The following is a 22,116-nucleotide window of genomic DNA, read 5'->3' as shown; positions in this document are numbered from 1 at the left end:
TCATGATGTGCGTTAGTGTTCTTTACTCCTAATGTCCAAGTTACTATTATATTGTTTTCATCAACAAATGTAGCATTGATGGCAAAATAGTTTACTCTGTGATGAGTAGTGGCATTCATTTTAATGAACATGAACATTAAGAGTTTTTCAAAGCTTTTCCATTTCATTTTTGGCTTCTTCAAGTATAAGTTTTCTGATTCTCTCTATCTTGCCAGAGAAACTCTTAGTTTCTTAGCCATTTCTCCAATTAGGCCTAGAAAGGCTGGTTATGAAAATAAAGTTAAGGCTGCACCATTTCGTACAACGTTCGATAAGGTGTTTCTTAATAATAATAATAATAAACATTTATTTTATATAGTGCTTTTCCAAGTGCTCAAAGATGCTTTACAAAAACAGTCATGACATAAAAACAAACAGACGAACTATCCTGGCGGAGAAGCAGCGAACAAATAGAGCCAGTGTCCTCTCACGTCAGTAGACAATAAAGAACGCAAGACACACAATTACAATTTAAAAAAAAAAAATGTTTATTTTTAAATTTTTAAATTTAATTGATTACAGTGCATATAACAACAACAGTAAACCCCATCCCTCCCCTTCCCTACATAATCATGAAAACAAACAAACAAAAACAAACAAATAAATAAATAAAAATAAATTTAAAAAAAAACATAATTACAATGTGACAAAAAAGACAAAAGCACAAAAACATGTGGCAAGGTAATTTTCACAAGTCAAATATTTCAGTATTTTCACTGTTGGATTCAAAGAAGGTACAAAAGCATGTGGCATTGAGGGGATAGTTTTACTTGTCCTTAATATGCTGCAGCACTGGGTTCCATATGTTGAAGAACTTTTGAGGGTTGCCAGACAATTCATATCTCAACCTCTACGTGTAATATGCCCATTAATTCTCTTAACCAAGTCTCAAACTGAGGAGCAGAGTCTGATTTCCATAGTTTCAAAATACATCTGTTGGCAATTACCGTACCATAAACCAAGATTGTACGAGCATTATGGTCTAGCTTCTCAAGCGTTGTGGAATACCCGAATAGAGCAGTTTCAGGGTCCGGAGTTAAAGTGACTTTTAAAACAGTAGAGTACCATTGAAATAAAAGATACCAAAAGTTGTGAAGTTTTGGACAAGTCCAAAAGTGGTGAGCGAGTGTACCCTTAGCGGTCTTGCATCTATTACACAAAGGTGAGAGATCAGGAAAGATTTTATGCAGCTTAACCTTAGAGTAGTGTAATCTGTATATAACCTTGAATTGAATCAGTTGTAGCCTAGAATTAATAGAACAGGATTTTATACTTTTCAGTACTACCTTCCAGACATCGTCATCAATTTCAATGTTAAGGTCTTCTTCCCAGGTTTGTTTTATTTTAAAAGTAGATTTATCTAGTTTGTTCGAAAAGATACCTACAAAAGATGAGATTAGGTTCTTTGCTTCCGGGGGACCCAGCAAAATTTTGGACAACGAGTCGTCTTCGGGCAGGGACTCAAAAAGCGAATTGTTTTGTTGAACATAATTTCTCAGCTGTAAGTACCTGAAGAATTGAGTTTTGGGCAATGAGAACTTGGATTGTAGCTGATCAAATGATGCAAAGTGTCTATTTATGTAAAGATCTTTTATTGTAACTATCCCTTTACAGCTCCATTCTCTGAAAGCTGTGTCTGTAAATGATGGGGGGAAAGCGTGGTTATGCCAGATTGGGGCGTGCATTGACGTATTCGGAAGCTCACAAGCTTTCCTAATTTGGTGCCATACTCTCTGAGCATTGGACAGAGTGAAGTGATCCTCTCTAAGAGAGGTGAGAGATCTGGGTAATGAAAAAAGGAGAGCAGGGAGAGAAGTTTTTGGGGTTAAGCTTTTTTCAATCGCCAGCCAAGGGGGCAGGTCATATCCAACTCCCCGTTCATATGCATACTGCCAGTATACCATGACTCTAACATTGGCCGCCCAATAGTAATATAAAAAGCACGGTAACCCCAGTCTCCCATGTTCCCTCGTTTTTTGAAGATAAGCTTTTGAGATCCTGTGTGCTTTATATCCCCAAATAAATGGCATAATGATAGAATCGATTAACTTAAAGTAGGATTTGGGGATAAAAATAGGGACATTCTGAAATAAATACAGAAATCTCGGCAGGGAGACCATCTTTACTGCGTTCACGCGGTCAATCAAGGAAATAGGCAACGTTCTCCATTTCTCTATGTTCTCCTTTAGCTTGTTCAACCTTTCGGTAAAGTTAATTTTAAAAGGGGTCTTGGGGTTTTTAGATATTTTAATGCCCAGATATTTTATACTGTCCGGATTTGTTTTAAACTGCATGTTGGCTAAGAATACAGGGTCTAATTCTGCTGTTATCGATATAAGTTCACTCTTCTGCCAGTTTATAGTGTAACCTGAGACCTCGCCAAAGGAATTAATAAGCTGGAATAGGTAAGGGACAGAATGTTCAGGGTCAGATACAAAGATGGCAATATCATCCGCATAAAGCGAAATCTTATGTTCCACCCCACCCAGTATTATCGGTTTTATAAGCGCATGCCCTCTTATGCCGATTGCCAGCGGCTCAATGGCTAACGCAAAGAGGAGCGGCAAGAGGGGGCAGCCCTGTTGCGTACCCCTCTGAAGGGCAAAGGGGGGTGACCTATCCTGGTTTGTGAGTATGGAAGCGGTGGGATGAGCATATATAAGACGTACCCAGGAAATAAAAGAGGCACCAAGACCAAACTCTTCCAGCACTCTGAGTAAATATCCCCACTCAACCTGATCAAAAGCTTTTTTTGTGTCTAAACACAGAATGGCTTGTTTGGAAGAACTGTCGAATATGTGATACATAATATTCATTACTCTTCTAACATTAAAGAAAGAGAACCTATTGGGGATGAACCCGGTCTGATCCGTATGGATAATGGATTCTATACACTTATTTAGTCTAGTCGCCATTATTTTAGTAAAAATTTTGAAATCCAACTTAAGCATAGAAATTGGTCGTTATGAGGAGGGATTGGTTTCATCCCTGTCTTGTTTCAATAAGAGAGAAATATTAGCATTGTACAATGATGGTGGGAGCTTTTTCAACTCGATTGAGTGGGAGAGCATCCTGTCCAGAATCGGAGTTATCTGGTCAGCAAACTTCTTATAAAATTCGACTCCAAAACCGTCTGGCCCAGGGCTCTTGCCGTTTTGCAACGACCTAATTGCATCCATGATTTCTACAGAGGAGGGTTCTGAGTTTAAGGCCTCACAAGAGGCACGATCTAATTTTGGTATGTTCAACTTTTTTAACCATGCATTGATATCACCGTTAGCTTTGGATTTATACAGCTCTTGATAATACTCCTTAAAGCATTCATTTATTAATTTTGGATCGGTTAAAACAACACCCTTGCCTGATTTTATTATATGTATGGCCCTACTTGCTTGTTGCCCTCTAAGCTGACGGGCTAACAATGTATGCGGTTTGTCCCCTAATTACAATTTTAACACAAACAGCCATCACAGTGATTGCTCCAGGCACACCCTCACTGTGATGGAAGGCAAAGAAAAGTCTTATCTCCTCCTCATTCTTCTCCTGTGGTGCCACGAGGCGATCGAGGCTCCCGACTTTTGAAACCCCCACCGGGCGATGGAAAGTCCCAGGGCCGAGCCGAGCAGGCCGATGAAGGTCCTGAGCCCCAACGGGCGATGGAAAGTGCCGCGGCCAGGCCACGCAGGGCGATGAAGGGCCTGCGAGCGGGTCGATCAAACCTCGCGCTCCGGGGCGGTCGAAGCTGCTACGGCTGGAGCTCCCGAAAGCCGGTCGCCAGCCAGGGACCTGCGAACTCCAGATGTTGCCGAAGCCTCCGAGATGGTAAGTCCAGGCCCTGCGACCGGAATCTTCAAGGTCGATCCCAGCTGGAGGCCGCCGACTCCACGGTGTTAGGCCGTAGTGCGAACGGAGATACGACACGATAAAGGTCGCATCTCCGTTGAGGAGAAGATTGGAAAAAAGGTTTCCCCCCCACCCCCCACATAAACAGAGTTAAAAATAGATCAAAACATACATTTAAACGATGATAATAGACAAAAACCAAAAAAAGACAGAGAGACTGCCGGTGAGCCGCAGCTGCAGAACGCAGCCACGCCCCCTTCTTAAACATTTCTGTGGATGTTGTTACAGTTACTTTGTAGAACCTCCAAAGAATAATAATAATAATAATAAGCATTTATTTTATATAGCGCCTTACCAGAAGCTCAAAGCGCTTTACAAAAACAATCATAACATAAAAACAAACAGACAAACTATCCTAACGGAGAAGCGGCGAATAAACAACGCCAGCGTCCTCTCACGTCAGGGTCCGGCAGTAGACAACAAAAAGCATGCATACTTTGAGAAGATTTCGCAGTGGAGCAGTAAAATGGAGACAAGACATTTCTGGTGGTGGATTCTTGAGCAAAACACAAAAGTGCCGGAGGAACTGGGTGGGTTCAGGCAGCATCCTTGGAGGGGGGGAATGGACAGGTGATGATGGGTCAGTTCAGGGTCCTTTTTTTTATGACCCTTTTTTCGTTTGGTCAAGTTTCCAGCATCTGCAACTTTAATTTCTTGGTGGCTTTTACCAAATTTGGTTTATCATTGGCAAGTGTGAGACAGACCTTCAGTTCAGCTGATTGTCTGACTACATTTGTTTCATAGCATTGTCCTCTTCCTACTGTGCATCAACCCTGTTACAATTGTACCATCCACAGTCAAACACAGTGCAGCTGCTTACTTCCCTCTTAAGTTAGTCATCCTATTAGACTACCCATCGAGTGGAACTCAATTGTTAACTTCATGGAAAATCTGTTCATGCGCTTTCCACTGTCAAAAACTAGCAATAGATTATGGCAATGTATTAGAGAGCAAATGGCTCCGTTTTTCCACAGAGAGCCCCTGCCCGATGAGTTTATGTGAACCATACTCATTGAGTTAATTAACAGGCCTATTCTTTTGTTTGAAGCAGGCTTTTACTATTGTATCTCATAAGCATCTTTGATGGATTTGTTGAAATCACTCGGCATCATTTCTGGGAAAATGCTTATAACAATTGTGATTTAATTGTTGGATCTTTGATGGTGTTGTTCCAGGGCTCTCAGGTGCCTGCTGTAGGTGGTCCATGACTCGGTTCCATACAACAGGGTGGGGAGGACAACGGTTCTGCAGACTAGCAGTTTTGTTTGAGCCTTTAGGTCTCGGTCTTCAAAGACTCTTCCTGTGTCTGGCGTAGGCTCCACTGGCACAACTCAGGCGATGGTTGACCTCAGAGTCAATGTCAGCTTTTGAGGAAAGAATGCTGAGAAGAGAAAAGGAAATGTACAATGTAGAATATTGAACTGTTTCATGAATAACAAATTTGAAGAGTGAAATATGTAAAACAGCAAGACTTTACAGCAGCTGTGGAAAAGTAGGACAGTAGAGCCTATCTCTGGGATGAGGATACCACCTGTGGGTCATACATAGAACATAGAACAGTACAGCACACGGACAAACCACCTCAGCCTACAATGTCTGTGCTAAACATGATGCCAAATCCATCTCGCATCTACCTGCACAGAAAGGAAAAAGTTGCCCAGTACATCTCCTTTAAACTTTGCCCCACTCACCTTAAAGCGATGCCCTCTAGTATTTGATTTTTCCATCCTTGGAAAAAGGTTCTAACTGTCTACCCTATCTATGCCTCTCGTAATTTTATATTCTTCAAATTGAATTGAATACTTCATTGTCACATGTGACCCATCACAGTGAAATTCTTTGCTTGCATTCACAAGGTGTGGAAATAGTCGCCCGTAAAGGGCGCTTACAAAGTTACAAATTCCCCCCCGTGCCTGGTCCCCCTTTGTTCTTCCTCTCTTTCTACCCCTACCCCTCCCCCTCCCTCACGGCAGTCCCCCAACGCCGGGTCCTCCATTGTTCTTCCCCCTCCCTCACGGTGTGTCCCCCCACACCGGGTCCTCCATTGTTCTTCCCCCTCCCTCACATGGGTCCCTCCAACGCTGGATCCCCATTGTTCTTCCCCCCTCCCTCACATGGGTCCCTCCAACGCTGGATCCCCATTGTTCTCCCCCCTCCCTCACATGGGTCCCTCCAACGCTGGATCCCCATTGTTCTTCCCCCTCCCTCACATGGGTTCCTCCAACGCTGGATCCCCATTGCTCTTCCCCCGTCCCTCATGGCGGTCCCCCACGCCGGGTCCTCCTTTATTCCTTTCCTCGGCAGAAGCATCCTCACTTCCACGTGTCCATCCTCGTCCATCGGTCGGCGCCATCATCTGCTGCCGCACTGAACTCTCCACTGACGCTGCCAGGTCCTCTCCGGACGCCTCCTTTGTGCTGACCCAGGCCCCAGCCACGGGCTCTGTAGACCTAGGCACTGATGGCCACGGGCTTCATCAACTAGCGAGGCTCCAACGCCGGCCCGACCGGGTCAACCTTGGTCAGGTCTCCCCGCAACCTCCATGGTTCCGGCACCATTCTGGTAAACTGCCGCATATTTTCCAAAGACTCCACATCCGTCCGGTAATGGGGTGAGCAGAGCTGTACGCTATTTCAAAATGGAGCCTAACCAAAGTCATATAAAGCTGCACCATGACTTCTTGGCTCCTATTCTTAATGGCCCGACCTAAAGTAAACATACCATAAGCCCTTTTTACCACTATCTACTTGTGTTGCTACTTTCAGGGATTCATGGGCTTGGACCCCAAGATCCCTCTGTACGTCAATGCTCTTTAGGGTCATGCCATTAATTGTATGTTTTTCCTTACATTTGATCTGGCAAAGTGCAACACCTTGCACTTGTTTGAATTAAACTCCATCTGCCATTTCTCCAACCTTTTCTGTCATTGATCTATATCCCATTGTACATCTTGGCAGCCTTCCTCACGGTCCAGACCCCAGCAATCTTGGTGTCATCTGCAAACATACTAAACAACCTGTCTATGATTGGCTCCAAGTTATTTTTATAAACAGCAGAAGTCCCTGCACAGATCTCTGCGGAATCACTAGTCGCAGACCACAGCCTAAATATAGTCTTTCCACCACATCCATCTTCTATCAGTAAGCTAGTTCTGAATCCATACAACCAAGTCACTGTTAATCCCATGCATCTTAATCTTCTGGATCAGCCTACCATGGGATACCTGATCAAATGCCTTTCTAAATGCCATGTAGGGAGCAACACCCACTGCCCTACATCATCGATCATCTTTGTCACCACCTCAAAATCCTTGGTTAAGCTAGTAAGTTGCGACCTGCCGTGTACAAAGCCATACTGACTGTCCGTAATTCTCTTCCAAATGGCAGTAGATTCTATCCTGAAGACTCCTATCCAGTACCTTTCCTATCATTGATGTGAGGCTCACCGGCTTATAATTCCCTGAATTCTCTCTACTTCCCGTCTTAAATAAAGGAACAACATTAGTTACTCTCCAGTCCTCCGAGACCTCGTCTGTGGTTAGACACAAAGATATTGTCAGCTCCGACAATCTCCCCTCTTGCCCCTCTCATTGACCTGGGATAAATCCCATCAGGTCCTGGGGATTTATCCACCTTAATGCTCTTTAAGAGTCTCAACACCATCTCCTCCTTAATCTCAAACTGCCCCAGCATATTAGTGTTCTCCACACTGTGCTCTCTCCTTATTGGTGGCAACACATAAAGTGCTTGTTTAGTACCTTGTCCACATCCCAGACTCCAAGCACAAATTCACTCCTTGATCCTGAGTGGTCCCACCTTTACCCTGGCTACCCGCTTGTTTTTAATTCTTTAATCCAAGGCCATTTTGTGACCTATTTTGGCCCTTTTACTCGCCCACTTGAGTTCTTTCCACCTTATTTTATGTTCCAAAAACCTGCTGTATGATTCTATCCTCTTAAACCTTGCATGTCCTCCCTTTCTGCTTTTGACCAAATTCACATCTCCTTTGGTCATCCCTTACTTTACATGCTGCTCGCCATGCTTTCTTCATGGAGCCCCCACACTCATCTGGGAGCAAGAATCTCAGATCTACCAGACAATCTCAAGAGCCAAGGCTCCTCTAACACGGCTTGTTCGATCCCTTTACCCGCCTCACTTGTCACACCCTCTTCCTGACTAAGGACCAAATAGGAGGTGTTTATTCACAAAATGCTGGAGTAACTCAGCAGGTCAGGCAGCATCTCAGGAGAGAAGGAATGGGTGACGTTTCGGGTGGAGACCCTTCTTCCACCCGAAACGTCACCCATTCCTTCTCTCCTGAGATGCTGCCTGACCTGCTGAGTTCCTCCAGCATTTTGTGAATAAACACCTTCGATTTGTACCAGCATCTGCAGTTATTTTCTTATAAGGACCAAATTGGAAACAGTTAATGGAAAAGGTGTAACTGCCCCCAGAAACGCACCGTCCAGGTAATTCTCCCCGCCCCATATGTGCCGCAGCATTTGAAGCTGGGACTCATAACTCAATGTTCATACTGTTGGGTTGTAAGATCCCCAAGTGGAATATGAGATGCTGTACCTCCAGTTTGCGTGTGGCCTCACCCTGGCAGTGGAGGAGGCACAGGATAGAAGGTCAATATGGGAATGGGGGTTAAAATGGTTCGCAACTGGGAGATGCCGCAGGCTTTGGCAGACCGAGTGGCAGTGTGCGGCAAAGCAGTCGCTGGGTCTATGCTTGGTCTCACCAATGTACAGGAGTCCACAATGGGAATACCGAATACAGTAGATGAGGTTAGAGGAGGAGCATGTGATCCTCATCTCACCTGGAAGAAGTCTCGAGATCCCTGGATCGAGGTGAGGGAGGATGTATAGGCACAGGTGTTACATCTCCTGTGGTTGCAGGGGAAAGTACCTGGGGAGGGGGGTAACCTGGCTGGGTAGGGATGGGAACTGAGGAATTGCAGATGGGGTGTGGGTGATATCTTTAGAAGGCAGAAAAGGGGTGGAGATGGGCTGTGACTAGTGGTGGAATCATGTTGGAACTGCTAGAAATGTCAAAGCATGATGTGTTGGATGCGGAGGCTGGTGGTGTAAAAGATGCGGACCAGGGAAACTATCCTTGTTGCATCTGTGGGGAGTGGGAGCGACAACTGAACTAAGGGACACAGAGGAGACCCATCTATGACAGCGGGTGGGGGGGGGGAGACGGCAAATCACATTCACTAAAGAAGCCTCATTCCTCATCTCAATGTCCTTGAATGGAAAGCAGCATCTTGGGAGCCGATGCAGCGTAACCATATAATGAGGTTGGTCGGCACAACACTGGAGTAACTGAGGGGGACAGGCAGCATCTGTGGAGAGAAGGAATGGGTGACGTTTCGGGTCTAGACCCTTCTTCAGACCGATTGGCTAAATTGTTAGAGGATTATGTGTTATATGCGATGACTGATGGGGTGGATGCTTAGGACTAGGGTGACTCTGTCACTGTTACGACTGTGGGATGGGGAAGCAAGGGTGGAACTGCTGGATATTGTGGAGACCCTAGTGAGGCCTCATCAATGATGGAAGAGGGGAACCCCCGTTCCCGAAAGAATGAGGATATCTCCGATATCCTGGAGTGGAACACCTCATCTTGGGCGCAGATGCGGCGTAAATGGAGGAATTGGGAGATGGGGTTAGAGTCCTTGCAGGAAGCACGGTGGGAAGATGTGTAGTCTAGATAGCTGTGGGAGTTAGTGGGTTTATAATAGATGTCAGTTGATTGTCTCCTGTGATGGACACGTTAAGATCAAGAAAAGGTCGGGTGATGTCAGAGATGGTCCAAGTGAATCTGAGTGCAGAATGGAAATTAGTAGTAAAGTTAATGAAGTCAGTGAGTTCTGCATGGGTGCAGGAGGTAGCACCGACGTAGTTGTCAATGTAGCAGAGGTAGAATTCGGGGATAGGGCCAGTGTACGTTTGGAACAGTGATTGTTCGACATACCCAACAAAGAGGCAGGCATAGCTGGGGCCCATGCGACAGCCCATAGCTACGCCTTGGATTTGGAGGAAGTGGGAGGAGTTGAAGTTGTCAAGAATAAGGACCAGCTCTGCTAGGCGGAGGATAGTGTTGGTAGAAGGAAATTGGCTGGTTGTGCGGTCGAGGAAGAAACGGAGGGCTTTAAGTCTTTCCTGGTGGGGGATGGAGGTGTAGACTGAACATCCATAGTAAAGATGAGGGAGTGGGGACCTGGAAAATGAAAGTCATTGAAGAGACGAAGGGCATGTGAGATGTCTTGGACAAAGGTAGTGAGGGATTGGACATCGGGGGGGGGGGGTGGGTAGGATGGAGTTGAAGTATGTGGAAATCTATTCAGTACGACAGGAGCAAGCAGAAACAATGGGTCTGCCAGGGCACTTGTGGTTATAGATTTTGGGGAGAAGATAAAACAGCCGTACGGAGCTGGGGAACGACAAGGTTGGAAGTGTTGGAGGGCAGACAGCTGGAAGTGATTAAAATCTGAAATGGCCTGTGAGATTATGGCTTGGTGTTCATCTGTGGGATCATAATAATAATAATAACTTTATTTATATAGCACTTTTCATGCTATTGAATGCAGCCCAAAGTGCTTTCCACAAAAACAAACACGGGTCTCAACAAAAATACAATTTAAAACTGCAAGGGCATAGGCAGTTAATAGCATACAAAACACAGATTTATATAAAAATAAAATGTAAAATTGAAAGTGTAAAAGGACAAAGGAAGTAAAATCAGTTAAAAGTTTGATTAAAAAGATATGTTTTTAGCTGCCGTTTAAAAATGTCAACTGAGTGGGTGTATCTCACAGCCCTGGGGAGGATATTCCACAGCTTGGGGCGTTATTGATGAAGGCTGCTTCACTAATTTTCTTGTTGGTGCAGCATTGAGTGGCTAACAGGCCAGCATCAGAAGACCTGAGCGCTCGAGTAGGGGCATAGGGGAGGAGGGACTGTAAGATATGCTGCTCCTAAGCCATTTAGGGCTTTATATACAAGAAGGAGGACTTTATAGTCTATCCTGGATCTCACAGGGAATCAATAAGGGAGTGTAATACTGGGGTGATATGTTCCCTTTTCTTGGTATTTGTTAAAAGCCGGGCTGCGTCATTTTGAATAGCTGTAACTTGTTGGTGGATTTTGAAGGCAGGCAAGTAAGGCATTGTAGTAATCAAGTCTGCTTGATATGAAAGCATGTATGTTTTTACAGTTATGTTGAGTTAAGAAAGGCCGTATTTTAGCAATATTTCAGAGGTGATGGAAAGCACACTTTGTTACCTTATTTATGTGAGATTTAAAATTAAGATCACTGTCAATTATTACCCCAGGCTTGTGACTTCTTGTTTGACATAGGCAGTCAAATTTCCCAGTTTACCAAGTAACATCTCTCGGGGTTTGATCCAACTAATACAATTTCTGTCTTGTCATCGTTGAATTTAAGAAAGTCGGCATTCATCCAATTTTTAATGGAAAATAGGCAGGAGAAGTTAAGGCATTTGCATCAGTGGGTTTGACAGAGAGTTATGTCATCGGCATAACTTAGAAAATTTACATTATGCTGTCTGATAACTCCTCCTAGCGGCACCATATACAAGGAAAAGAGTAACGGGCCAAGGCAGATACCTTGTGCTACACCAAAGGGTATATCATGCAGCCCTGACACATAGTCCCCACGGCTAACAAAGTACTTCCTTCCACTTATATATGATTGGAACCAACTTTGTACCTGATCTGACAGGCTGACCCAGTTTTCTAGGCGATATATAAGAATACTGTGATCTATGGTGTCAAAAGCTGTTATGATGTTGAAGAGGTGCAGCACTGAGACTTTGTCCTCGTCAGTGTGAACTCTTAGATCACTGACTATTTTTTATCAGGGCAGTCTCAGTGCTGTAATTTGCTCTGAAGCCTGATTGAAATTTCTCTTAAGATGTCATTTTGATTCAGAAAGTGTTGTAATTGGTTGAATACCACTTTCTCCAGCACCTTGCTGATAAAGGGTAGATTTGATATGGGTCGAGAATTACTCAGTAGCCCACTGTCGAAATTTGGTTTCTTTAACAGGCTTTATGACAGCGGTTTTATAAGTATCTGGAGAAGTTCCAGTCTCAAGGGAGATGTTTATAATTGTAAGAAAAAAAACTGGATAAATTGTTGAAAATATTCTTTAAAACTTTGTAAAATTGTGGCTGAGAGCAAATCCACTACCTGTCATTTTGACGTTGTTCCTACAAAGTTCTGAGGTAATGGCAGTTTCTATACCATCTCGAAATCCCACTTCGATAGCCATTACTTCTCGCGGATGAAATGTAGTTATAGGTTACGCACACGTCGCACCCTGATATGACAAAACGAATCTTCCAAACTTCTTTTCTTCATTAATTGGTTTTATTAAAGTAGCACAAATCATAGAGTAATTCATCAGTTTCCGTACTTTATCAACTGTTTCTTCTTCAAACAATATCTAGAAATTCTTGCAGTTATTACCGTATGGTTCTTACAAATATAACCGGTGCGAGCGCAGGTGTGTGCGCGTGGTAAAGAACTGTATGCTCACCATCCTCCGAGTCTAAACTGGCCCACAACCTCTGTCGCCACGCACTAGCCACCTCCCATCTAGACACTCCCCATTACGCATTAAGTGAAATTCGATTTATCATACAGCCATACTTTTAAAAAAAGCAGCAAGACACACTACTACATAAAAGTTAACATAAACATCCACCACAGCGGATTCCCCACATTCTTCACTGTGATGGAAGGCAATTAAGTCTAAGCTTCCTCTTTTCTCCCGTGTCGGGGCGGTCAAAGCTCCCACGTCGGGGCGGTCGAAGCTCCCGCGTCGGGGCGGTCGAAGCTCCCGCGTCGGGGCGGTCGAAGCTCCCGTGTCGGGGCGGTCAAAGCTCCCACGTCGGGGCGGTCGAAGCTCCCGCGTCGGGGCGGTCGAAGCTCCCGCGTCGGGGCGGTCGAAGCTCCCGCGTCGGGGCGGTCGAAGCTCCCGCGTCGGGGCGGTCGAAGCTTCCGCGTCGGGGCGGTCGAAGCTCCCGTGTCGGGGCTGTCGAAGCTCCCGCGTCGGGGCGGTGAAGCTCCCGCGTCGGGGCGGTCGAAGCTCCCGCGTCGGGGCGGTCGAAGCTCCCGCGTCGGGGCGGTCGAAGCTCCCGCGTCGGGGCAGGCGCACTGTTCATCGTCTTCCAGAATTCCGTAGGTTGCAGAATGGTTCACACAAGTTGGAAGAGAGCAAATGACGCTTCACTCTTTCAGGAGAGGGGGAGATAGAAAATGAGGAACTTCAGATCAGTTAGGCTGGCATCAGCATTAGAAACATAGAAAATAGGTGCAGGAGTAGGCCATTCGGCTCTTCGAGCCTGCACCAATATGATCATGGCTGATCATCCAGCTCAGTAGCCTGTACCTGCCTTCTCTCCATACCCCCTGATCCCTTTAGCAAAAAGGGCCACATCTAACTCCCTCTTAAATATAGCCAATGAACTGGCCTCAACTACCTTCTGTGGCAGAGAATTCCACAGAAACACCACTCTCTGTGTGAAGAAACATCTCGGTCCTAAAAGACTTCCCCCTTATCCTTAAGCTGTGGCCCCTGGTTCTGGACTCCCCCAACATCGGGAACAATCTTCCCGCATCTAGCCTCTCCAACCCCTTAAGAATTTTATATGTTTCTATAAGATCCCCCCTCAGTCTTCTAAATTCCAGCGAGTACAAGCCCAGTCTATCCAGTCTTTCCTCATATGAAAGTCCTGCCATCCCCGGGATCAATCTGGTGAACCTTCTCTGTACTCCCTCTAAGGCAAGAACGTCTTTCCTCAGGTTAGGAGACCAAAACTGCACACAATACTCCAGGTGCGGTCTCACCAAGGCCCTGTACAACTGCAGCAGAACCTCCCTGCTCCTAAACTCAAATCCTCTTGCTATGAATGCCAACATACCATTCGCTTTTTTCACTGCCTGCTGCACCTGCATGCTTGCTTTCAATGACTGGTGCACCATGACACCCAGGTAACGTTGCATCTCCCCTTCTCCCAATCGGTCACCATTCAGGTAATACTCTGGTTTCCTGTTCTTGCCGCCAAAGTGGATAACCTCACATTTATCCACATTATATTGCATCTGCCATGCATTTGCCCACTCGCCTAATCTATCCAAGTCACTCTGCAGCCTCCTAGCATCCTCCTCGCAGCTAACACCGCCACCCGGCTTCGTGTCGTCCGCAAAGTTAGAGATGTTGCATTCAATTCCCTCTTCCAAATCATTAATATACACTGTAAATAACTGGGGTCCCAGCACTGAGCCTTGCGGTACCCCACTAGTCACTGCCTGCCATTCCGAAAAGGATCCGTTTATTCCTACTCTTTGCTTCCTGTCCGCCAACCAATTTTCTATCCACCTCAACACTGAACCCTCAATACCGTGTGCTTTAAGTTTGTACACCAATCTCCTATGTGGGACCTTGTCGAAGGCCTTCTGAAAGTCCAGATATAACACATCGACTGGTTCTCCCTTATCCACTCCACTAGTTACATCCTCGAAAAATTCTATAAGATTCGTCAGACATGATTTGCCTTTGGTAAATCCATGCTGAATTTGTCCGATGATTTCACCACTTTCCAAATGTGATGCTATCACATCTTTAATAACTGACTGGCATTTTCCCCACTACCGATGTTAGGCTAACTGGTCTATAATTCCCCGTTTTCTCTCTCCCTCCCTTTTTAAAAAGTGGGGTTACATTAGCTACCCTCCAATCCTCAGGAACTACTCCAGAATCTAAAGAGTTTTGAAAAATTATCACTAATGCATCCACTATTTCTGAGGCTACTTCGTTAAGCACTCTGGGATGCAGCCTATCTGGCCCTGGGGATTTATCTGCCTTTAATCCATTTAATTTACCTAACACCACTTCCCGACTAACCTGGATTTCCCTCAGTTCCTCCATCTCATTAGACCCCCGGTCCCCTGCTATTTCCGGCAGACGGTTTATGTCTTCCTTAATGAAGACAGAACCAAAGTATTTGTTCAATTGGTCTGCCATGCCCTATGATCAATTCACCTTTTCCGACTGCAAGGGACCTACATTTGTCCACGGCTCTCCCGCCCTGATGAACAAACAACAGAGAAGGAAGGGACAGACATACTGTAGCAAGGCTGCCATTGCTGACGCCACCTGGTGGTTACTGTAGTCCAAGAAGGTTGTTTTCCATTACAGCCAGGCCTCTGGTGTTTGTCTTGCTGTAGCCAAAGGGATTGGGTGCTTGAAGTGGATAGGCCATGTGTGTTTATTTAAACCTCGTCTTCGATTGTTATATTTTGCGGAGCAATAACAAAAGAGTAATTTGTGCGACCCGGAGCCTGCTGGGGCGGGACTGCAGAGGGTGAACGTGCGGCAGCTGTGAAGGGCGGTCGCACTGGCCTTTGGGGCGCGGCAGTAACTCCATCCACGGCTCTCCCGCCCTGATGAAGGAACTCGGACGTCGCAGGGCTACCGGCCAGCGTATTTACGTCCCTCCATCGCGCCATCCATAGCGTTTCTGAGCGCCTGCCGAGCGCTTGGGGGTTGGCGAAGGAGATCTCGGCGAGCTGCGGGCGGATGTCATCTGGCAACTGCTGCAAAAGAATGCACGGCGTGTGTCCCTCTAGCAGCGCGAGCATCTCGTTTAGCAGGGCTGACGGCCGCCTGTCGCCAAGGGCGTCCATCCTGAGGATCTTGGCTGCGCGCTCCATGCGGGTGAGCCCGTAGCGATGGAGCAGGAGCTCCGTAAAGCCGCGGTACTTGTCGAGGAGGAGAGCGGCCGCCATCTTTCTGAAGTTGAGACGAGGCTGTCGGTGGCAGCGGCCCTCGTCGACACTGCCATCGGTGGAAGCGGCCGCTGCAGGAGGAGGTGAAGAAGCTTTCCCCTTGTGTGCGGTAACGGTGCGGGGCGCTGGGCCCGGGCGGGAGGGGGTCTCGAGGACGCCGTGGGTTGAAGGGACAGAAGGGAAGGATGAGTGGACCATCAAGTCCGACCATCGTTTTTAAAAAATAAAATTAAACGCAATGGAAATCTCGATCTTCATTTAAAATAAATGTCGTTTTTTTGTTAGAAATGAAATGAAACTTATCTATAAAGTTTTCGTCTCTATATCATTGAAAATCCCCTCTTTGCGATGCTGGAGACCGTGTCCTCAATCAGCAGCACGCGCGGTGGACTGTCAGCGACGGAAGTTGCTGTCAGCCCGTGTCGTCAATCAGCAGCAGCGCGCGGTGGACTGTCAGCGACGGAAGTTGCTGTCAGCCCGTGTCGTCAATCAGCAGCAGTGCATGGTGGACTGCGATGGAAGTTGCTGTCAGCCCGAAGCAACTGCTCCACCTGCATCGAGCGGGAGTTCGGAGCCAATCATTGGACCTCACCCCCTCCACTTCCCCCCTTCTTTCCCACTACAGTCCCCCTCCTCCTCCCCACCCCCATTGACCCACTCCATTACTCCTCCCCACCCCATCCCCCCTCACCCACTCCATCTCCCCTCCTCTCCCATCCCCACCCCCCCGAACCCACTCCATCTCCCCTCCTCCTCCTCCCCATCCCCACCCCCCTCTCACCCATGCCATCCTCCCTCCTTCTCCACCATCCCCATACCCTCCTCACCCATATCCCCTTCCTCCCCACCCCATCCCCCCTCCTGCTCCCCCCACCCCATCCCCTCTCCTCCTCCTCCCCCATTCTCCTGCCCCACCCCATCCCCCTCCTCCCCCACCCCATCCCCCCTCCTACCCCACCCCATCCCCCCTCCTACTCCCCCACCTACATGCCCCCTCCTCCTCCTCCACCCACTCCATCTATATCTTCCTCCCCACCTCCCCTCACCCACTCCATCCCCCCTTACCCACTCCATCCCCCCTCCCCTACCCCCACCCCCATACCCACACACCCACCCCTCAACCACTCCATCCCCCTTCCTCCTCCCCCACCCCCGTTCCCCCCTCACCCACCCCCGTTCCCCCTCACCAACTGCTACATTACTTTTTTGTGCCATCTTTTTTGTTGCATTCTATCACAAAGCTCTTTTGGTGGATTCCATGTCGTGCAGTTAATGTCTTGAAGTAAAGATATACATCTTACTGGACCAAGTGGACCCGTTTGGCCCATTCATCATGGTGGGGGGGGGGGGGGCAAGGGGGGGGGAAGAGAGTGTGAGTGAGTGAGCCCTCGACCCAAAGGCTCTCCTGTATTGGTGTAGCACCCTCAACCCCCTCACTCAATCCCCCTTATCCTCTCCCCCCTCTGACCCACTGCATCCCCCTACCGCAGCCCCACATGCCTCTCCTCTGCCCTCACCCCCACTTGCCCTATCCCTGCCCCCACTCCCGCCAGCCCTGCCTCCACCCCCATTCCCCTATTCCCCCCTCCCCCACTCTCCCAGCCAGCACCCCACTCTCCCCCACCCCAATCTTCGCTCCTCCCCATCCCCGTTCTTCCCCACCCCCACTATTCCCTCCTCCCCTCCCCACCCTACCCTTCTCCCCAGCCCGAATCTCCCCCCCACCCACACCCCCACTCTCTCCCCCCCCCTCCCCCTCCTTCCCCACTCTCTCCTCCTCTATCCCCATTCTTGCTGCCCCCTTCCCCCACCCCCACTCCCTCCCCCACTCTTCCCCACCCCCACCCTACCCCCACCCTGCCTGACCCCCGCTGCCCTCTTCCCCCCACCACCGCCTCTCTCCTCCCCCCACTCTCCCTCTCCTCCCCTACCCCCTCCTCCTCATTATCTCCTCCCCCACCCCCACTCTCACCGTCCTCCCCACCCCCCTTTCCCCCCACCCCTCCTTTCCCCCCCACCCCCACTCTCTCCTCTCCCACACCCTCCCCCTCTCTCCCCACTTCCTCACCCCCTACTCTCCCTGACCTCCACTGTCCCCCTTCTCCACCACCCCAACTCTTTCTTCCCCCCATCACCACCACCTCCCCCCACCCAAGCTGTCCCCCTTCCCCCCCACCCCTCCTCCTCCCCACCCTGCCCTCCTCCCCAGCCCGAATCTCCCACCCCCACCCCACTTTCTCCTCCCCTCCTCCCCCACTCTCTCCCCCCCCACCCCCACTCTTTCTTCCCCCCACCACCACCCCCCACCCCCGCTGTCCCCCTTCCCCCCACCCCTCCCTTCCTACCCCCACTCTTTCCTCCTCCCCACCCCACTCTGCCCTCCTCACCAGTCCCTCTCTCCCTCCCACCCCCACTCTCCTCCACCCACCCCCTCCCTCCTCCCCACCCCCACCCCATTTAAGGTGGACATTTTCAGAGATGCATGGTTTTTAACTTTAATGTTGTTGAGTAAGTTCATCAGCTGCTGAACAGTGAGGCAATGAAAGAAGATTGATCATTAATTTTTGACAACAGAGAGAAGCGATATTCGTCAGCGCATTTTTCTTGAGGTATGTTAAACCAAAATGTTTCCTGCATGTTTTTAGCACGAGGAGGTTGATCTTGCATTGTAAGCTCCCTCCATTCTTTATTTGTTCATAATGTTCTTCATGAACTAGCTTAGAAAATTTCATAACTAGTGGGATACGTGATTTGCGTGCCAGCCACAGAAGCAGATATACAAACACACATTACAATCGCTCCACACTCTTAAATCGATGTAAATGAATTGATTGCAATCATGTCTTGTCTTCTACTGACAGGTTAGCATGCAAACAAAAAGCTTTTCACTGTACCTGCTGTATATATATGCTGTATATGACAATAAATTAAACTGAAACTGACTTTTGCAAGTCAAGTCAACTTTTGCTTTTAATACGCTCAAGTATACCACATACACCACAACCAGAGAGCAGTGCTGAACTACGATCTACCTCTTTGGTGACCCTCGGACTATGCTTGGTCGGACATTGCTGGCTTTACCTTGCACCAAATGTTATTCCCTTATCGTATTTCTAAACTCTGTAAATGGCTCGATTGTTATCATGTGTTGTCTTTCTGCTAACTTGCGAACATGTATTGTATTTCTACATGCAACAAAAGCTTTTCACTGTTCACTGACAAGAAACTAAACTGAAGTGCGGTGAGGCACAGGTACAATGGAGAATATTGCTTCTGAAGGGTCTCGAACCGAAACGTCACCCATTCTTTCTATCGAGAGTTGCTGCCTGTCCCAAAGAGTTACTCTAACATTTTGTGCCTACAATGGAACGTCCATTCATCTTCCTCAGCGTCGGGATCAGGGTGAGGGGAATTGGGTACCAAGGGACCTGTATTCCAGAAAAGAATCCAAACACGGTACGAGAGACCATCACCACTGACCACCGTATCCTGCCAAGCTCTCAATGAACCAACCACCTTGGTGACGTGGAATAACTCATATTTTAATAACTCAATATTTTTATTTGATGTATTCTTGCTTTGAATATGCCAGCAAAGCTGCAGCAAGCAGGTATTTCACTTGTTCCTTTACTGTTGCAAATGACAATTAAACACTCTTGAATCTTACCCAATGTCCTGACCATCGGTCATCATTATTAACCATATTGTTATTCACTTTGTGCAAACTGACAGCAACAATGGCTTTATCAGCTGCAAGGGTAAACTTCTTACGGATTGAAGAGAACTATATAAAAATTACATAAAAAGTTTAAATCTAAGTGCAAACTCTGATCAAATCTCAGGCGCGACCCAAATTCTTACACACAGATGCTGCTTGGCTGGGTAAATGTAAAAAATGGCCCTAGTGGGTGTAGGATAGTGTTAATGTACGGGGATCGCTGGGCGGCACAGACTTGGAGGGTCGAAAAGGCCTGTTTCCGGCTGTATATATATGATATGATATGGAACCCAGTCAGGACAGAGAACGATACCCCAAATAATTAAACAACCTGAAAAGCCCAGAGATGCTCCAATGGTTCCAAGGACGGCAGATAGAGTGAGGGCATTCTGAGTGCAGTCATGTCCTTGCAATTTTCATTGCATGTGGTCTAACTGTGGCACTGAGTGATGGTTACAAACAAGACACAATAAACTGTGTTGAATAATTTGAAAAAACATTTCTTCACACAGAGAGTGGTGAATCTGTGGAATTCTCTGCCACAGAAGGTAGTTGAGGCCAGTTTATTGGCTATATTTAAGAGGGAGTTAGATGTGGCCCTTGTGGCTAAAGGGATCAGGGGGTACGGAGGGAAGGCAGGTACAGGTTACTGAGCTGGATGATCAGCCATGATCATATTGAATGGCGGTGCAGGCTCGAAGGGCCGAATGGCCTACTCCAGCACCTATTTTCTATGTTTCTATGAAAAGTGAAGGGCATGAATAGAGTGGATGTGGAGAGGTTGTTTCCACTAGTGAGAGAGCCTTGCACCAGAGGCCATAGCCTCAGAATAGAAGAACACACCTGTGAAAAGATGAGGAGGAATTTCTTTAGTCAGAGGGTGGTGATTCTGTGGAATTCATTGCCACCGATGGCTGTGGAGGTCATCACTGCATATTTTTAAGGAGGAGATTGACAGATTCTTTATTAGTAAGGGTGCCAGGGGTTATGGCGAGAAGGCAGGAGAATGGGGTTGAGAGGGCAAGATCGATTAGCCATGATTGAATGGCGGAGTAAACGTGATTCTGCTCCTAAAACATATGAAGCAGCGAATGCTGGAATCTTAAGCAAAAAAACAAAGTGCTGGAGGAACTCAGCGGGTCAAGCGGCAGGATTGGACAGATGATGCTTTGAGTCAGGAACGAACCCGAAATGCTTCCTGTCCATTCCCTCCACACATGCTGCCTGACCCGCTGAGTTGCTGCTCGAAGGTATTTATTCACAAAATGCTGGAGTAACTCAGCGGGTCAGGCAGCATCTCAGGAGAGTAGGAATGGGTGACGTTTCGGGTCGTGACCCTTCTTCAGACTGCAGAGTTGCTGCAGTGCTTTCTCCCTTCACGGTTCAGAATATCGGCTCAAGTTGTGGAGGGACAGGATTGAAAGCTCCATTACATGACTGAGAAGCGACCCAACATCCAAGTATAGCAAACTTTAGAAAATGTTGATACCAATCAAAACAAATCTGCTGAACTGACGAAAGTATAAAACACATGTTAAGTGCCACCACCTTTTCCCTTGACAGAAATCTTTCACAGCCACTGTGTATTTCTAACATCTCCTATTTGTTTCCTGGACATTCGTATGTCCGGGACTGTCGTATGTTGAAAGGCTGGAGCAATTAGGCTTGTATACACTGGAATATAGAGGGATGAGGGGGGATCTTATTGAAACATATAAGATAATTAGGGAATTGGACACATTAGAGGCAGGAAACATGTTCCCAATGTTGGGGGAGTCCAGAACAAGGGGCCACAGTTTAAGAATAAGGGGTAGGCCATTTAGAACAGAGATGAGGAAGAACTTTTTCGGTCAGAGAGTGGGGAAGGTGTGGAATTCTCTGCCTCAGAAGGCAGTGGAGGCCAGTTCGTTGGATGCTTTCAAGAGAGAGCTGGATAGAGCTCTTAAGGATAGCGGAGTGAGGGGGTATGGGGAGAAGGCAGGAACGGGGTACTGATTGAGAGTGATCAGCCATGATCGCATTGAATGGCGGTGCTGGCTCAAAGGGCTGAATGGCCTACTCCTGCACCTATTGTCTATTGTCTATTCCCAGGTCTCTCTGTCTCCACAGTAGCCTAAGGGAAGACAAGAGGTTGTGCATAGTCAGACGGACCAGGGAACTCATTGGTCTTGTTCCCAGCCTGCAAGGAATCAGCCGATCTCAGTCAGTGCTCCCGCAGAGAAGACAGAGCTGTACTCAGTTATCCAAACTTGGCTCCTGTTTGCTGCTTAAAATTCCAACTGAATGGATGTCATGATCCCACGGAATGTCAGAACCCGATTCAGGTCCCTTTGAAGAAAACCATTAAAATCACTTCCAGGAAAAAGATGTTGAAATTCATCGACCGCGACAGTCCGCAAACTAATTCAGCTTCAAAGCTCATTCAGAGTCCGACACGTGTAACACACACAGAGCCGACACATACACGTGCACACGCCTGCACACACACAAGTTCACTCACACTCACACATACATGTACACACAAATGCATAACGCACACAGGGCCGACCGACAGTTCACTATCAGAGGTGATCAGTGTGTGGCAGTGTTCATTGGATACATCTGTACACACACGTAACATACACACACGTAA

The sequence above is a fragment of the Rhinoraja longicauda genome, chromosome 19 (assembly GCF_053455715.1).
Source record: "Rhinoraja longicauda isolate Sanriku21f chromosome 19, sRhiLon1.1, whole genome shotgun sequence".
Taxonomy (NCBI): Eukaryota; Metazoa; Chordata; class Chondrichthyes; order Rajiformes; family Arhynchobatidae; genus Rhinoraja; species Rhinoraja longicauda.
This window is presented reverse-complemented; position numbering follows the sequence as displayed.